The 19,412-nt window shown below is 37.1% G+C and overlaps 1 protein-coding gene across 1 annotated transcript in view; it reads right to left on the reverse strand.

Annotated features, from left to right (window-relative positions):
• Positions 1 to 19,412, reverse strand: part of LOC124606154 (aminopeptidase N-like) — a 191,009-nt gene that overhangs the window by 48,429 nt on the left and 123,168 nt on the right. The window lies entirely within an intron of this gene.

Below are 19,412 nucleotides of genomic sequence, written 5' to 3' on the forward strand. Positions count from 1 at the left end.
GTAATCAGAAACTGCCAGTTCATCTTCACCAAAGCAGTTACAATCCCATTAGTATGCAGTATCAGTTATCTTCATTACACCAGAACATTCCAGGACTTAGAAATAAAGTTGATGAACTACTCATTTGTATCGGTGAAATGAATTCATCTAATGAAATTGACATAATCTGCCTCTCTGAACATCAAGTGACCACTGATATAGATATGTTAAACATTTCAGGATTTAAGCTAGCTTCCTACTTCAGCAGAGTAGATATGGATGGAGGAGGAGTTGCCACATTTATCAAAAACTGCCATAAATTCAAGAACATTGACATTAATAAATTCTGTTTAGAGCAGCATCTAGAAGCATGTGCAACAGAAGTAGAGTTCCATAACAGATACTATATAATAATAACTATTTACCGAGCACCTGCAGGGAATTATAATCTATTCTTAGATCATCTAGAAGCTCTTTTGGGTTATTTGACAGGAAGAAACAAAGAAATTTTGATTGCTGGTGACTTTAATACGGATTTTCTAATGCAATCTTCCAGTAAACATTCACTGCAGTTAGTAATGTTGTCTTTCAATCTAACTCACACTGTAAACTTTCCAACTAGGATCACTAAATCCTCAAGGACAGCCATTGATAACATTTTTATAGACAAATCAAAGGAACAAAATCATATCATAAAACCTGTTATAAATGGACTATCAGATCATGACATGCAGCTCCTGGTTTTAGATGTAAATTCTAAGCAGATTATCAAGACTGCCAAATCTGAGTACAGGAGAGTAGTCAATCAATCAAAAATTGAGTGTTTTAGAAAACTGCTCAAAGATATGAACTGGAAAGATGTTTATAGTGCTCATGACATGAATGAAAAACATAACACATTCATGAACAATGTCAGACCATGTTTGAAAACTGTTTTCCTCTAAAAGTTACTCAAATTAAACAGAAGTCTATAATAAAACCATGGATTACACAAGGAATAAAGATTTTCTGTAAGACACAAAGAAAAATGTATCTGTCGACCAAGAATAGCTCCAATGCTGATGATTTAGCTAAATACAAGGAATACTGTAAAACATTAAAAAAAGTAATTCAGACATCTAAACAAATGCACTACGAGAAGAAGATAGCAATGTCAGGGAACAAAATAAAAACAATATGGGATATAGTGAAAGAGCAGACTGCTAGAACCAGAAAGGAACAGGAGCAAATAGCATGGGCATAGTGTGGCAAATCTATTTAACAAGTACTTTATATCCGTTACTGATAGAATTGGACTTTCAGGATCAGTAAATAATGCCCTTGAATATCTGAAACTAGCCTTCACAAATTGCTTCAAGTACATGAATATATCACTCACTTCACCAAAAGAAATAACGTCCATAATAAAATCTTTAAAAACAAAGCATTCTAGTGGGTACGATGAAATATCAACAAAGTTAATTAAGGCATGTTATTGTGAGTTTAGTACAATTCTAAGTTACTTGTATAACCAGTCAATTATAACTGGGACATTTCGTGACTGGCTAAAATAAGCAGATGTTAAGCCACTATTCAAGAAAGGGGATAAAGAGATACCATCACACTACAGACCAATTTCACTGTTGCCAGCATTCTCAAAAATTTTAGAAAAGATAATGTACAGGCAGCTGCTCAACCATCTGACCACAAATAACATATTATCAAGAACACAGTTTGGATTTCTGAAGGGTTCTGATATCGAGAAGACTATTTACACCTACAGTGAAAATGTACTTAATTCATTAAATAACAAATTACAAGCAGCAGGTATTTTCTGTGATTTGTCAAAGGCATTTGATTGTGTGAACCACAACATCCTTTTAAGTAAATTAGAATTCTATGGTGTCACGGGCAGTGCTGCAAAATGGCTCAAGTCATACCTCACTAACAGGAAACAAAGGGTGTCAGTGCAAGGGACTAGTGAATTAAGTAATCAGTCATCATCAGAATGGGAAGAAATTACATGTGGTGTCCCACAGGGATCCATCTTAGGGCCATTGCTTTTTCTTGTGTACATTAATGATCTCTCATCAGTTACACTGCCAGAAGCAGAGTTCGTTTTGTTTGCAGATGACACAAGTATTGCAATAAATAGTATGTCAAGTGTAGTTCTAGAAAGATCTGCTAATGATATTTTCATGGATATTAATAAATGGTTTAAAGCCAACTCACTGACATTAAACTTCGAAAAGACTCACTATATGCAATTCAGAACCTGCAAGAGGTTTCCACCCAGCATATGCATAAAATACGAAGAAGAGCAGATAGAAGAGGTTGACAGTCCTAAATTCCTGGGATTACAACTTGATAATAAATTCAGTTGGGAAGAGCACACCACAGAACTGCAGAAACGCCTTAACAAATCTGTATTTGCAATTCGAGTGTTTGCAGATATAGGTGACATAAAAATGAAAAAGCTTGCATACTTTGCCTACTTTCATTCCATAATGTCATATGGTATAATATTTTGGGGTAACTCTTCAAGTCAAACAAAAGTTTTCAGAGTCCAAAAGCTTGTAATACGTATTATTTGTGGAGTAAATTCACGGACGTCCTGTAGAAACCTCTTCAAAGAACCGGGTATACTAACTACTGCCTCTCAGTATATTTACTCATTAATGAAATTTGTCCTAAATAATATATCTCTTTTTCCAACAAACAGCTCAGTTCATACATACAATACCAGGAACAAAAATGATCTGCACAAGGACTTCAAGGCACTTACTTTAGTTCAAAAAGGGGTCCACCACTCAGGAACACTCATGTTCAATAATTTGCCAGTAAACATAAAAAATTTAGTTACAAATAAAGATCAGTTTAAAAGGAGCCTGAAAGACTTACTAGTGGCCAACTCCTTTTACTCCATTGACGAATTTTTTAATAGAAACAAATGATGTATTGTATATATTCATACTATTAGTATTGTTATTTCAGCTTAATATATATATATATATTTGACATGTTCCACATCCACGAGGATCTCCTCAGCACGGGTCTATGGAACGAAAACTAATCTAATCTAATCTCTAATCTATATTCTCCTAACTACACACTTCTGTTCAATACATAGCCTTTACATCAGTGGTGAGTTACCACAGAATATGATGCCAAAAGACATTACTGAGTGAAAATAGGAAACTTAGTCCATTTTTTGATATTTTTAGTTCCGAACTCTGATGATTTCCATAACACAAAAGCTGCAGAACTTATACATTTAAGACCTGCAATACATGACTTCCAGTTGAGGTTCTTATCACTATTGCCACGTAACAATTAAAAAGAGTCTATTTTATTTATTGATTTTCTCACATGAATTATTTCTTATGGTGTAGTCAGGCCTTCTGCAGCACTGAATTTTATGTGCTGGTATTGTGTTTTATTTCAATTCAGTGACTGCCCATTTGCAGAGAACCAGCTATTGATTCTCAATAAAATATAATTTACATTTTCAAGTGTTCAAGTTACACCATTAAACCTGATTATAATGATTGCAAAGAGAAATGTTTCAGCTTCTTGGGAATATGGTGGAAGATTATTAACATACTATTCTGAAGATGCTGTTTCATTGTGTACATTCCTTGAGTTTCTTAATACAACTCTCTGCACCCATAAAGACAGACATTATGTAAACCAGTTACCAGCAAGATCTTTGATACTGTGATCTTTGATGAGTTTCTCCAGGAGAACAGTGGGTAGCACAATGAAATGCTTTTGACAAGCCACAGAGAATACCAATTAAAAGTCACAAGAAAGTCTCTGAATGCTATACAAATATGAAAAGCAAGATACTACTTTGAAACCATATATGAAGTGCTGTAGGGAATAGTACAGGAAAGCTACATTAGTTACAAAAGGCATAAATGATTGAGACATCAGAAAGGTGAGCAAGAAAACAAAATCATTTTGGAAAGTTATTAATAATGTTATAGGGAAACATGAAATAGCAAGTAATAAATTCACCATGAAACACAGAAATAAAATTGTGGATGACCTACTTCTAATGGCCAATATATTTAATGGTCATTATTTTAATTGTAGCTCAAAGGCCGATTATAAGCAAATATGATCTAAGAACAAATGTAGAAATTCTAATAAGTGAAATAACAATGTATTTACATCCACTAACATCCAAAAAAGTACAAACAGCCATCAGTAAATTAAAGAATAAAATGGCCAGTAAATCTGATGATGTAGTGACTCCCCCATACACATTCCATGGTACAGTCATGTAGGCTGGGTGAGAGTTCCATGGTTCCGTGCTACAATTTGTTTATTTTTTCTCTTGATTGTATTGTTATTCCTTGCTTTGTCTTGTTGACACTGAATGTCAAGCAAACTGATTTTGTCTGTGTAATTTATTTATATGTGGAAATAAATCTTTGCACAAGTTAACTGCATATAATTGGTACTGCCAGACATGATTACGCATTGCAATACTTCTGTGCCAGCTCCCACATTCCACACCACATCAAAATTACAACTGTCATTTCTGCACCTGCCACATCAGTCTTCCATTCAGCACAAAGATAAATTCCTCACCAGTGCCTATCAAGTCAGCCTCAAATAATGGAGTTATCAGCAGGGCTGTGATCAAACCACTGCCTCCTTGGCACTATAACCCCTTTTGACTCGCACAATTAGAGAGCTAAATCATCTTAACACATTATGGCAGATGAAATGAAATATAGTTAAGTGGTGGCTGCATTAACGGTAGATCTTGCCACAGAAGTCCAAGACATTCTGGCTACGCCTCCAGAAACTGAATGATATGCTGCCATAAAGAATGCATTAATTATGCAACTGCCCCAGTCTGAAGCTGGACAAGCTTTTACAAACAAAGGAACTAGACAACAGAACTCTGTCCCAACTGTTTCATTGCCTGCATACTCTTGCAAGTAATAGTGTCAGTGATGATATATTATACAATATATGGCTATCCTGACTACCAGTGGATGCACAGAAGATTTTAACAGTATTTCTTGGATGTCTGAATGCATTAGCACTAGCAGGTGATAAGATTGTGGAAATGTATTAGGCGACAAGTGTCATGATGTTGGCTACTGCACCAGATAACACAACCTCAGTGACTTTGTTGTCACTAAAGTATCATCTAGCTGAGCTTACAATACAAGTGACCACACTATAAAAAGCACACAAAAGGCAATGCAAACACTGATGATCAAGTACTTGAAATCCTTTGCCAGTGACACACAACATATGTTGGTACTACAGAAAATTTGGTGAAGATGCACAGAAGTGCATACCACCATGTAAAGTGAATCGTGATACAGGAGCAGTTACAATGATGTATACCAGCAACACACAACATGTGTTTATTACATACTGCTACACATAAGTGCAGTACCTGATAGACACCAGAGCAGAAATATTAGTGTATCCTGCAACCAGGTTATGGCATCACAGCCACAATTATGCTTGCTTGTATGCTGTAAATGATACAAAGATTACAACATACAGACATGTCACTTTACTACTCAACTTTGGACTGTATTGTACCTTTGAGTGGCAGTTTAGTGTGGCTGATGTATCACACTCCATAGCTGGAGCAAACTTCCTGGCCTTCTACAGTCTGTACTGGACCTACGTTGGCAGTGATTAAGCAACACAACAAAAACATGACTGCACAAGGTAAGGTGAACTGTACTATTACTACAACAATCAGAGTGCTTGCTAGAGGCACAAAATACAGACAACTACTAAAAAATTTCCCAGAGATTACATGGCAGTCAGTAACATTAGCACATGTCAAACATATGATGGTTCATCATATTCTCACTACCCCAGGCCCGCGAACCTATGCACGCCCTTGATGTTTAGCACTGGATAAATTACAGATTATCAGACAAGAGTTTCACAACATGTTAGCTCAAGGCATTTGCTGCTCTTCATGTGGTACACAAAAAGAAGAATGTTGGCACCCCTCCGGTGATTACTGGCAACTAATGCGAGAACCATTCTGGACAGATATCCCATGCTGCATGCAGAGGATTTCTCTGCTGGGGTGCAACGTAAAATGATATTTTCAACAATAGATTTGATTAAAGTATACTATCAGATTCTGGTTGTTCCTGAAGTCATTCCCAAGGCAACTGTCAGCATGCTGTTTGGTTCATTTGAGTTCACTCGAATTACATTAGGGCTCTATAATGTATCACAGACTTTTCAGTGGGTCATGGATGAGATAATGCATGATCTAGAATTTTATTATGTCTATATAAATGATGTACTCATTTTGTCTGCATCTGAAGAGAAACATGTGCTGCATTTGATGAAGTTGTCTGAAGACTTGCACGCACAAGGACTAGTAGTGAACCCATCAAAATGCATTTTGGCATCAAGGAAGTCCAGTGTTTTGGCTGCACAGTGAATGCATGTGGCATTTGGCTGCTGAAAGACAAGGTGGGAACCATATATTTGTACTCACAGTCAGTTACAATCCAGCAGTTGTGACATTATCTTGGTGTAATAAATTTCTACCAGTAGCTTGTGTTGCATCATGCATCAATAATAGCACCATTGAATGGACTCTGGAAGGGTGCATGTAGGCCAAATGATAAGACTTCAATGGACATGTGAGGCAGACTCCACTTTCAATGTTATCAAAACAGCATTAGTGGATGCAGCTCTACTAGCACACCCTGTAGCAAACACGCCGTTAGCATTAGTGATCGATGCTTTTGCTAACACAGTTGGAGCAGTGCTGCAGCAGACAATAAAACAGAATTGGCAACCACTTGCTTTCTTTGACCAAAAGCTGTCAGCTTCTCAAGAGAAGTGGGTGACATATGATTGTGAGCTGTACACAACCTATGCTGCAGTAAAAAAATTCAAGCGTTCTTTGGAAGGCCACAATTTCAGTATCTTTGCAGACCACAAGTCATTAATTTATGCGTTCAGAGTGAATCTAAGTAAGGCATCACCAAGACAGCTAAGTCATATTAATTACATTGGAAATTTGCAACTAACATCATATATGTGCAAAGCACTCTCTCAGATTGAGATAATGGACATAATTGAGCATACATCACCACACATTAAGGCCCTAGCTGCAGCTATAGATTTTGGTGCCATGGCATCGACACAAGATGAAGATGGGGAGTTGCATACTGTATATTGCTTGCACAACAGTCAGGTTTCCAACTACAAAGAGTGACAATACCGGGAACAAACATGGGCTGTTTTACTAGAATTGTGAACAGCTTTAAAGCATGACCTCCAAGCCACAGTGGAGAGTTGGTGTACGGCCAGTCATTACATCTGCCTAGAGAGTTCATCCATGATATGGGAGATGAAACCATCACAGTATCAGACTTTGCTACCATGTTGCAATCCCACATACATTAGTTTTGTCCACTACATCCTCGGGTACACACCAGATCCTGCACTTTTGTCTTTGCAGATTTAGCCAACTGTTGACATGTGCTATTATGTAATGATGTGGTATGCAAACCACAGCAACCCCCATATGAAGGTCCATATGCAGTAGTTAGTCATGGTGACAACAATTTCAAGATCAACATCTATGCCATACCTACCATGGATGCACCTGGCCGTATCAAATGGGCATTTCAAGATTCACAGCCAACAGAAAAAGACCTTAGGAGGGAGAGGCAACAACTAAAGATTCCCTCACATGACAAACTGCAAAGGAACCATGATGAACATTGAATGATGCCACACAGGAAATATCAGCAGGTGCTACCACCCCACAGCTAGAGGAACACTGATCCCAAAGAGAAGTCCCCAGGTCTCAAGTAAGGTGTGATGATGCGATCTGGATGGCATGTCAAATTTAATGAGATGTATCGCTGGCACTGGGGAGGGGGAATAGTGTAGTGACTCCCGCCAGTACATTCTGCAGTACAGTGGTGTGGACTGTACAAGAGTTCCATGGCTCCATGCTGCATTGTGTTTATTCTTTGTTTCTGATTGTGTAGTCATTCCTTGTTTTGTCTTGTTGACACTGAATGTCATCCAAACTGCATAGGTCTGTGTGGAAATAAATCTTTTAATGAGTTCACCACAATGGTATCCCTGGCAAAACTGTTAAATATAGTGCTAGTAATGTTGTCTCTGAACTTGTTGAGATAATCATTGCCTCCTTTCTATTGGACTGTTTACAAGTAGACTTAAGCTGTGAACAGTAATAGCGGTTTACAAAAGTGATGACAAGTTTGACATTAAAAATTTCAGACCACTGTCACTATCACCTGTATTTAAAATAAATAAATAAAATTTGAAAGAATACCATAATGTATGATAAATTGCTAGACGTCCTAAACAAAAAGCAAAGGTCTTTGAAATGCACAATATAGTCTCAAATATGACACATCAAGGCAGACAACTTTCTTCAATTTCCTAAAAGTCACTTACAAAACTTCTGAGGATAATGAACTAATTTATAAATTTTTTGGAACTTTTTTAAAACCTTTGACCTTATAAATCATGATATACTACTGTTAAAACCATTTTGGTATTTCCTATTATTTGTCTGATAGGGAAGAAAGATTATAAATTTTTCAAGAAGTAAAGGGTACCATACTGAATATAAAAAAGTTAGTTATGGGGTGCTTCAGCGTTCAGTATGAGCCCCACTGATGTTTTTTTATTGCCAATCTACAACAACAGATTTTAACAGCAGGTACTGTATTATTTGCTGATGATAGGAGCTTCTTTATGAAAGGAAAGAATGATCATGAGTGGCAGCAGAAACAAAACAGTAAAAGCAGTAGAAAAATGGTTAAAAGATAAGTGTTAACGATAAAACTGTATGGATGATCTTCAACTATATCAGAAATAAAAGTAAAACCAATTAGTAATATTTATATTTGAAAGTTTTTGTTTCATTAAGACTTATCAAAAGTTTTCAACTCTGAACAGTTTGATAAACAAGCATTAAATAAGGATGACTTTCATTGGGATGTACACACAAAGTCAATAGATCAGAGCTGTGGATTATAAAAAGCAAACGTTCTCTACAAAGCACTGCTAAGTAATACCCAAAGAACACCAAACTTAAATAATTTGAAAGAGAACTGAAAGATGTACTAACACTCAATAGCTTGTACAGAATTAATGAATATTTAGAAGAAACCATGGATCACATTCTACTACAAAAAAAGCGGTATAAATTATCCACAAGACTACCATCTTGTTTCAGTGACATCCACTTATTGCTGAATTTTAGAACTTATCTTGTGCTCAGACATAATGTCGTGGAGCAGTTCGACAGAAACGTGGAAATACCACAAGAAATGCATGGTTGAACGTAATGCAGAGGCTATCCAAGCTTGCAGGTTTTGTTGTTGTTTTTGACCATGAGCAATGTCCTCATCATGTTGCAAATGTCAGTCATTGTCAGAACAGTGTTCTGTGTATTTGTAAGTGAATTATACTGGAGCTAAGTGAATTTGAATATGGGCAAATTGTTGGTGCTTGTATGGTTGATGATTAGTAACCAAGAGAGCCAAAGTGTTTGGCATTTCAGGAGGCACTGTACTGAAGATTTATACTGCATACAGGAAAAGCACAGTAATGTCCTCCATTAACTCATGATGTGGACGACAGTGTGTGTTGAGTGACCATGACAGACAGTCATTGAAGAGGATTAATACATAAAATAAGAAGACTATGGCTGCAAGAGTCACTGCAGAACTGCATGTTACACTTGCAAATCCTGCCAGCACCAAATCAACATGAAGGGAGCTCCATAAGCTGGGAATTGCAGGATGAGCAATCATTCCAAAACCACTCATCATTATATGCAGATACATTTAACAGGAAGAAGTGGTGTCAGAGCTGTAAAACCTGGACTGTGGAGCAATGGAAGGGTGTCATTTGGTTGGATGAGGCTTGTTTCATGCTGTTTTCAACTTCTTGCTGAATTTACATTACAAGAGTGAAACACAGCAGGGGTCTGGTGACAATTTGGGTACTCATATCATGGTATTCCATGGACCCCATGGATACTCTGCAAGGTCTCATTTCTGCCAAGGATTATGTGCCTAATTTAGCTGATCAGGTCCATTGTCTGGTAAAATGTTTGTTCCTCAATGGTGCTGCTGTGTTCCAGGACAACAGGTCTCCTATTCACGCGGCTCACAACATCCAGGGCTGGTTTTTTAAGCTTGATGATGAATTCTCACATCTATTTTGGCCACCACAGTCACCAGATCACAAAATTATTAAACGTTTGTGGTCTACTTTGGAGAGAAGGGTGTATGATCACTATCCATTTTTGTCATCATTACATAAATAAGCTACTATTTTGCAGGAAGAAAAGTAAAAGTTTCCCTTGAAAACCATACAGGACCTGTAATTATCCATACTAACAAGGGGAGGCCATGACATTGGGATCATAGATTCACTTCAAACTTTGCACACCTTTAGTAGGGCATAAAAACAACATAATGTGCAAGTTGTAAGGTACACCACTCCGGGCAATTCCAAGAAAATTATGAGACAAATTTTACACATCTATTATTTGGCTTATGTGCCTATGCATACGTGCCGGATGTTAGAGTTCGTGGTGGTCAAGTGGTTAGCCTTCGAGCTTCGTAAGACGAACATGTATGAGGCAATGGTTTGACTCCTACTCAAACCTTCATTTTTGTAGCACAAGTGTAAATTCTATAATATTCAAAAAATTTGCACCTACACTATCTGTTCTTGCAACTTTAGCAACGTCTCACCTCTACGCAGGTTAACTGCCAAATGGGGCCTGCCTCTGTGCCTGCAGCTTGAAGCATTGAGGTGCAAAGTAGTTCTGAGTACCTTACCAGATTGCATGTATAAAGGATTTTGCAAATCATGACAGGCATATACTTTCAGGAAAACGCTATGTATTTCTTCCTTTACTTGTCAATAGTTATAAATATGTTTCTTCTAATAATTAAACTTAATTAAAAAAGTAAGTAGTTAAATAACAAGAAATTCACTAAAATTTCATACAAATACACAAGGTTTTTTTTATTGAATTACCACTCAGATATCATATAAATTAAATAATATGACCAGTGATGAAAGAAATAGATTAAACATTAAGTCTGATCGTTAGTTGAATCATCACCTGATACACACTCTTCTTTTGAGCACTAACCACATGACCACCATCAACTCTAGCACCAAGCACCTGCACGCAGATACATCACTTACGTAACAGATGTATAGAACTTCTCTTGCAATTTTCTCTCTTGCAATTTTCTCTCTTGCAATTTTCTCTGAATGGCTAGAATAGTGCACGTTACTACTTGCAAGTTATGGTTTTTTAATGGCCTACTAAAGGTGTACAAAGTTTAAAGCAAATCTGTGATCAAAATGTCATGGCCTCCCCTTGTAAGAATGCCTTTTGAATGCCAACAGTTTTCCTACTCTACAAGTGAGCAATGTAGAAGGAACTTCAATCATGTCCCAAGGAAGTGTGTTGAGTCTCTTGTTGTTAATATTGTACATTAATTGGCCAGCAGACAATATTAATAGTGAACTCAGACTTTTTGCAGATGATGCAGTTGGGTATAATGAAGTACAGTCAGAATGCAGCTGTACAAATATTTAGTTAGATCTTGATAAGATTTGAGAGTGATTTGAAGACTGGAAACTTGCTTTAAACATTCATACACAAAAAATTGTGCATTTCACAAAACACAAAAACAAAAGTTTTCTGTGACTACAGTATTAATGAGTCACAGATGGAACCAGTCATCTCATACAAATATCTGTTTGTAACAGTTTGTACAGATGTGAAATGGAACCCCACATAGGTAGATCAGGTGGCAGACCTTGGTTCAGTGGTAGGATGCTGGGAAAATGCAATGAGGTTACAAAGGAAGTTAATTACAAACATTCATGCGACCCTTTCTAGAAAATTGGTCAAATGTATGGGACCCTTACCAAATAGAACTAAAAGGGGATATTGAATCTGTATGCAGAATGGCAGCACAAATGGACTGAGGTTTCTTTGAGGCACAGGAGATGAGTAGATGCTAACAATCTCATGAAAGCCTACTTACAAAGTTTCAAGAAGAATAGGCTATTAAGTGAGAAATTTAGAAACATATTACAGCTCCTACCTATCTCCCCCATAGGATTAGATGAATTACACTGCACATAGAGACATTTAAGCAGTCATTCTACTAGCACTCCATACAAAAATGGGATGAGAAAAATATAGGGGGAAGTACTCTACACCACGCACTTCACGTTGACTTCTAGAGTACAGAAATTGATGTAGACATGGACAAGTACTCCCAATAGGACGTCCACACCACATTTCTCAGAATCAGTTGTGCAGTTTAGCAGTGAAACCTATCCTGGTAGTTTGATCACCCATAACAATCCAGAATGAATTTTCACTCTGCAACAGAGTGTGTGCTGATTTGAAACTTCCTGGCAAATTAAATCTGTGTGCTGAACAGAGACTCAAGTCTGTAAACTTTGTCCATGAAGGCAAAGGTTCCCGGTTTGGGCCCCTGTCTGGAACATAGTTTTAGTCTGCCAGGAAGTTTTCAAATCATAGTTATGTTACATTTCCTTGAAGGTTGTCTGACATTTTTCCAACACTGGAGCAGGTTAAACAACAATGTAGAAACAAGGGAAGAGTAGCTCACATTTATGAAATGGATATGCTTGCAGTAAAGATAAAAATTGAGTCTCAGTTAGCAAAACAACACCTGCCTACATAAAGTGCAAATCCTACTGAATGAAATGATGGATTTTTTGAACATTATTAGTAAAATAATTTGATGGTAAAACATGACTAGTGACTGTCTAATAATTTACTGATTTAAGCACAATTATTATTCTTGATAGTTTTAAAGAAGTTGTCTCAGGTAGAACATATGTTTACATGATGTTTTACATATAAAATGGTTCATGATTTAGTCACTTTCCTCTCAAAATACTCATTATTTCTTGGCAACTTGTGTCTAGCTAGACTATTACTAATTGTTATACTTTGTTGTACTGTTTCCTATCAGGTTTTGTCAGGGCCAGAGGAGTTAATCTTCAGATCTGTGGCAAGAAGGAAAAGACATTTGAAGACAAATTATAGACCATGTGTTCCATGCAGGGCCACTATCAAGGATTTTTTAAGTATTTAACAGTCAGGATATAGTTTCAAAAATGTGTTGGTCATTTATCTCTCTTCAGATTGACACAGAAATAATATTCCTTCTAGTGACCAACATACCAAGTGAGAGAATATAACAGTTTCAAGTTGTAACAATTTCTATTTGTAAACTTTTTGTTGACTGTAGATTGAAAGGAGTGCAGAAAGTAAAGAAGCAAGCCCTACCACAGCTCATAGTCTGCTACAGGAAGAAAAATAGTGTGGAGGGAGCAGGCTGTATCTCCTGGACACAGAGTAGCCTCTATCCTGCACTTCCTGTTTGGTGCCAAGAATTCATCCTCATTGTGGATAGTGAGCTTCCTTCTCCACAAAATTGTGGTAGGTAGTACACACAAAAGACCACAAATTGCTTCATCACTCATACTAGGACATGAAGCCTGAACGCAGCACAATGAAATGGCTACTACAATGCTTTTGCACACGTTATTGTTTCATTTCTAAAATTAGTAATGACACAACTTAATAGTGGGCTAAAGTTTCTCACCTTATAGATTCTTACTGGTGCAGAACAAGCAAGCCAACAAATACTGGTAGAGTTCAACAGCTAAGAAAAGGCTAATATATTGTAAAGCATGTGAAAGCAATTCTAATAACAACATTGCTACATCTGTCCCTTGAAAACCAGAGCCAGAAGCTACAATTGCAATGTCAAATATTAAAAGTTTATTTCAGGAAACTTGTCAGTTATGTTCAGGTAATGAATAAGATTTGGTGGTGCTGATATTAGATTCATCTATTCTGTTAGTGTACATAATCTTTAGACTGCAGAATGGGAGAACACATTCAGCGATTGGAAATGAAGCAAGGAACACAACAGTACAGAACAGCAACTGTTATGAACTGTGTATGTATGACATTTTATCTAATAACAAACAATCCTTAATAACAGTCTGCTTACATAACATAAAACAGATGGATAGATTACAACTCACCATATATATGAGACGATGAGTCACAGACAGGCACAATGAAAAGTCTGCTATATGCTCAAGATTTTGGCCAAAAGATCTTCTTCCAAAGTAGGAAACATACTCATGTTCGTACGAGCACAACTCACACATACATGGCCCCTGCCTCTGGCTACTGTTGCCAGACTGTGGGCTGCCACTACATCCTATGGGAGCAGCAGTCTGGTGTGTGTGGTGGGGAGGGGGCGGGATAGCAGGGCAGGAGTGGGGGAGAACTGCTTATGGGAGCATGCAGGTACAGGGTAGGGATGCTAGATGCAGTTGGGAGGTTTCGGGGGGGGGGGGGGGGGGGGGGGGGGAGGGGAAGAGAAAATGATAGATGTAGAGAAATGGAAAAAGATTAGTGGATTTTGGTGGAATATATGACTGTGTAGTGCTGAGTGAGAGAAGGGAAGGGGATGGTAGCTGGAGGACAGGGACTAGTGTAAGTTCTGGCCAGGAGGGGGTGGGGAGGAGGGAGGCTATATTGGAGAGAGAGAATTAGCCCATGTACATTTCAAAAATGCTGATGGTGGTGGGAAGGATCCAGATGGCACAGGTTGTGAAGCTGTCATTAAAGTAAAGCACAGTGTGTTCGGCAGGATGTTCAGCAACTGGGTGGTCCAGTTGGTTTCTGACCACAGTTTGTCAGTGGTTATTCATGTGGACAGATAGCATCTTAGTTCTCACACCCATACAGAAAGCAGCACAGTGATTACAGCTTCATTTGTAGATCACATGACTGCTTTTGCAGACAACTCTGCCCTCAGTGAGTTAGGAGATGCCTGTTACTGGACTGGAGTAAATGGTGGTGAGAGGATACATGGGACCGGTCTTGCAGCTAGGTGTATTTCAGGGATATGACCCATAAGGCATAGGGTTGGGAGCAGGTGTGGAATAGGGACTGACAAGGAAATTTTATAGGTTTCTGGCCAGATGGTGGGTACGTGGGAGGCAGTAGGTTACTGGAGAGACAACACATGGGACATCTGTTTCTGTACAAGGTAGGGAGAGTGATGTTGATTTGTGAAAGGCTCAGTGAACCCTTGTTTATGCAGTAATACCATGACGTATGCTACAATGTTTTACACAAATTACATGATTCATCTGTTTCAGCACCTCTAGTTCCCCACTCTGCCCACACAATGACTGACTCATGACAAATTCAGATGTTTTTCGTGCAGAGTCTGTTTACCCCTGGAGCTGACTCAGTTGATAGATTCTAACTATGTCATCCAAAAGAAGCATAACTGATTTATTTGCATCAAACAAGAGAAGAAAATCATTATCTTCAGAATATAGACTAAAAATTATCAAAAACCTCAACACAAAAATTAAAATTCATAAATTGGCAAACAAGTTTCTTCTAAGGGAATTAACAGTCAGAACAAGTATAAAATGTAAAGACAAAATTCTCAAAGCTGAGAGAATGCTCAGGTTTTGAATTCAAGTATAATTTGTTAACATCATGATATTATCGCTCAGATGCAAAGAATGTTAAAACTATGGTATGAGAATTAAATAAAAATGAAAAATTCTTCTGTTGATCAAAACATAGTATGCTCTCAAGCTAATCTGATTATTGAGAGACTGAAAGAAGAAAATGGGGAAGCAGCAAAAGATAAAGTGTTTTAAGTAAATAATGGTTGATTTAGCCAATTCAGAGGTCATTGTAATTGGCGCAGCATCCCAGAAACTGGAGAAGTAGCAAGTGGTCTATCCAGAGGAACTAAAAGCAATAAAAGAAGAAGGTAGCTATATCAGCCAAACCATGTCTGTAGATGAAGCTGATCTGATCTGGAAGAACATGTCTAAAAGAACTTTTGTTGTGCATGAAGAGAAAATCTTTCCAGGTTTTGAAGTGGCTGAAGATCGACTGACAGTGGTGGTTGGTACAAATGCATCAGATAATTGTAAATTAAATCTTCTCTTAGTTTATTTCTCAGAAAATTCAAGAGTTTTAAAAATATATTTAAAGCTGGGTTGCCTGTAATTTGGAAGTTGAATGCCAAAGCTTGGGTAACAATTTCCTTTTTGAGGACTGGTCTGATCATTACTTCATACCTGAAGTTGAACATTATTGTCAATCAATACAAATCCCATTTAAAGTAATGCTATTAATTGAGGATACACTGTGTCATCCTCCTGTTACTCCAATTAGTTTTGAACCATGTGTGAAAGTCATAGTTTTTCCACTTGATTCAATAATACAATTAGCCTGCTTTAACCAATGGACTAGGTAGACATTAAAACATTTAAAGCTTACTACACAAGATGACCATCCGAATATCCTCATGAAACTAAGAGGCAAAACACTGACTTCTCTATAAGACTTTCAGAAGCAATTCAATGTTTTAGATGCCTTGAGAACTATTGCATAATCACGCAATGAATTTCACAAAAAACTGTGTCCATTTATTTTACCACTGAATTCCAGGGGGAATCAGCACTGACTTGATTAGGTTGATAATTTGATTGAAGAAGTATTTGGTCTTGCCAGATAATTAAATTTAGAGGAGAATGGGGATGACATTCAAGAACTGTTGGATTCACATAATCGGGAGCTGACAATCGATAAGCTTATATAAATGCATGAGCAAGAGCAAAACATTGAGCAACCCATTTCTTTAGACCACCCAGTTTAGGCAGAAGATCAGAGATGGTTGCAAACTTGGCACAAGGCCTCAGTTCACTTGTAAAAGATGAACAAATTTTAGAAAAATTGATTCCAGTGAAATGTAGATATCTGCTAAAAGATGGGGAGCAAAAGATTTATTAGTGTGCTCTGAGGAAATTTTACACGAGAAGAAGAAAAAAATTGATTTGTCAGATGACATTGTTACATTTTATGAAGCCTTCTACTTCACAATAACTTCATTTTACATTATTGCAGTGCATAATTCTGTACTGAAATGTAATTTGTTTTTGCTGACCATTTTATTAAACTTTTTTCTTCTAAATTACACTGTTTTCTTTAGTCTATGGTCCCAATTGAACATAATTTGTATGTATTTATATGTAAAATTGGATCCTGGTGTACACAAATTAGACTTACACTGTTGTCGCTCTGTCCCATCTATTGTGTAAATCTGGGGTACTACTGTATTTATAGAGGGACTATTTGTCACTGCAGATATGACAACCATGGGTGGCTATTCTCTATGGAATGGACTTCTTGGTATGAAATGGGAGGCAGATGAAGTGGAGGTATTGCTGGTGGCAAGTAGATTCAATCAATACAGAGGGAGGTACTGATGTACTCATTCTTGAGGGAGGGGGGGGGGGGGGGGGGGTGTCAAGATTGAGGAAGGTAGCATGTTTGGTTAAGAAGGACAAATTGAAGTGTTTTCATGGGAATAAAGATGGGGTGTTCTTATCCTTGGTCCAGATCAGTCTGGCCACAGTAGACAGAGACAGTGGTCATGTGTGTGTGTGTGTGTGTGTGTTTTGTGCCTCTGTAAATATGTATGTGTTTTCTACTTCAGTCTACTTTTGTCTGGAAGTTAAATGCATTGCAGGCTTTTTGTTGTGCCTGTCTGTGACTCACCATCTCCTCTATATAGTGAGTAGCAATTTGAAATTTTCATAATATTGTTGTTATGCCAAACTTGACTTTCCATTGCTTGACACATCAAACGGACTTGCATTATTGTAACTATACTTAAAATATCTGTGGATAAACATGGATCACTATGTTTAGAGTAAGTTGAAATTCAGAACAGGTCTTGAGTTATTGATTACACAATTTGTTTTTATTTTACTTGCCTCAGAGAACGAACTAAGATTTTTTCTGTAATTTAATTAAAACAGCCCCAAAACTTCTGAACTACTGGAAAAAATTATATGGAAAAGCTTTTGACAGTGGAATAAAAAGTCATAATGTGACACAATTCATTACAAAAAACTGAATTAATTTCAAATGAAAATGAATCTTCTAGAGTTTTTAGGTAATGAAGACATCATCTCATATAGTATTGGTGAAGGGTATGCAATGAATGATGATGTTATTAAGCCTCTGAGACTGGCCTTAGTTGACGTTGTTAGAGCAGAGGTCATGACACCAGTAACTCACTTCTGATTTTCTGCCTGAAGTAGGTAGTTAATAAACATAACACACCATACTTCCTAATATTAAATGTGAAAGTCACACAAAAATGCAATGAATTAGCCATTAGAATAACACTGAATCAACTTTAGGTTCTTGGTGAAACTTTATACATGAACTAAATTGGTAAAGTACTTGAAAATGGGATTGTAACCAGAAACCTAGGTTGTGAAGTAACCATAATAAATTTGTTAAACAAGGCAAAAACAGTATTCGTTTAGTTATTCGTTAGCCTTTGTTATATTGATTAAAGTAATTCTTTCAGTAATGAATTACTGTTGACTAACTTTGGCATACATATCATATTATACAAATCAAATGAATTCTGCCATTCCTGAAACAAATTCAGTTTCTGGAGAGAGAGAGAGAGAGAGAGAGAGAGAGAGATTAGTTTTATGATATGTACTATTAAATCCACCATGATTCCCTAGAAAGAGAAGGAATTAATACAACAAGTTTGTGTTCACTTGGACATCGAGTTCCTGAGAAATGTAGTACTTAATCAGTTGGATAAGAATGAGAGAGGGAACTGACTCTTACTGTGGGTGTGAAATCATCTTGACATTTGCCTGAAAAAGTTTAGGAACATCATGTACAACTTAAGACAGCTGGAGGGAAATTTTGAACTTCAAAATACTGGTATCAAACATCAAATTGACTTGGCAAAACAATGAAAATTCAATTAAAGGTGGTAAGATAGCTATTTCGAACTTATAAGAACCATGTATTTCACTGTATAGATTTGAAGCCTTAATGCCAACTGACTTAGCATATTATCACTTTCTGCTGTTGTCTGGATGTTTTCTGATAGCAATGGCACAAATGTAAAAAGAAAGAAGTACTCATTCAAGTAAAGTGAGCATTAAAAATATTGTTCAAAGAAGTTAACTGCACATCTTGCCGAGGCCTCTTCAAAGATTTGGAATTCTTAAAAAAAAAAGTTTCACTTTTCAGTGCATTTACTTTCTGGTGGTACTTATTGCTGGTAATAAATATCAACTGCAAATGAGATGCAGTTAAGGTAACCACAACACAAAACACAGTTTCAGTTTGTGTGTATACTTTTCTTTTCTAGAGTTCAAAGTGGTGTTCTATATTTTGGTGGGAAGGTGTTCCAGTGAACGTACATCAGACGTAAACAAAAACCTTTGAACAAATTACCTGATGATCAAGATAAAATCAAAGATCCCTATCA

This window comes from Schistocerca americana, chromosome 3, assembly GCF_021461395.2.
Source record: "Schistocerca americana isolate TAMUIC-IGC-003095 chromosome 3, iqSchAmer2.1, whole genome shotgun sequence".
NCBI lineage: Eukaryota > Metazoa > Arthropoda > Insecta > Orthoptera > Acrididae > Schistocerca > Schistocerca americana.